Source organism: Amblyraja radiata, chromosome 1, assembly GCF_010909765.2.
Source record: "Amblyraja radiata isolate CabotCenter1 chromosome 1, sAmbRad1.1.pri, whole genome shotgun sequence".
NCBI lineage: Eukaryota > Metazoa > Chordata > Chondrichthyes > Rajiformes > Rajidae > Amblyraja > Amblyraja radiata.
The window spans coordinates 181478079-181479124 of record NC_045956.1 but is presented as its reverse complement, the minus strand read 5'-3'; positions in this window follow the sequence as shown (position 1 = coordinate 181479124).

Here is a 1046-nt window from a genome sequence, read left to right as displayed (position 1 = left end):
ATTTCACCAGGATAATGCATTTTTCACGATCAAGTGCCTAAATCAGTATTTTTTTGCTGTTTTGCTAAAAGGTGGTGCTATTTTCTCTAGTTGTACCGTGATTACAATGATGTTTGCCATGTTAACACGTTAATGTTATTGTTAACGTTAACATAGTATAAATTACAAGAAAATTTCCACCACCGGGGCGAAACTTGGTCGTTCATTCGTTCGTGCCGCTGCCCGCTGCTTCAGTCTTCTCCAAGATCTATTTATTGCTTCCAATTTTGCAAACTTCCCGCAAGCTATCACTTCCCCTGAGAAACATGGCGAAACATTAGTGAATGACTTGCAGGATTTCAACAAAGCAACTGACGACATTCGTCAAGTTCCTGGCGATGTAGATAAAGACATACAAGGAAAATGCGAGAGAGTGATTTTTTTTAGCTAACAAAGAATCTGAAGAAATACAAAACATAACTAAAATTCTCAAAGGTAGTTGTAATGCACAAGATATTGACATGAATATAGAGCATGTAGCTTGTTTCGGGTATGCACCAGTGACCTCAGCTGAGGTAGAAAGAGGTTTGTCACAACTGAAACATATTCTGTCTGACAGACGGCATAATTTAATACTAGATCATTTGGAAAAATTGCTAGTAATTATGTGTAACCAGGCAACTTTGGTCATTTAATGTAGTATACCTTTATATTATCATTTTAAACCATATTTTGGTGGTGGCAATACATGCTTTTTTATGCCTTTTTTTGTCAATAAATGCCTTTTTAGTACCTTTTTTGACATTTTATTCTGCCTTTTTGCCTGCCTATTTCAGCTTTTTAGTGCCTAAACATCCTGGTTCTAATAATCAGCCTTGAACGCATTGAATGGCGGTGCTGGCTCAAAGAGGCGAATGGCCTACTCCTGCACCTATTGTCTATTGTCTCAGACAGGAAAATGGGGTTGAAAGGGAAAGATAAATCATCCATGATTTAATGGCGAAGTAGACTTGATTGGCCGAATGGCCTTTGGACAGCAGTGAACACTTCCACATTGGTGAGACCAA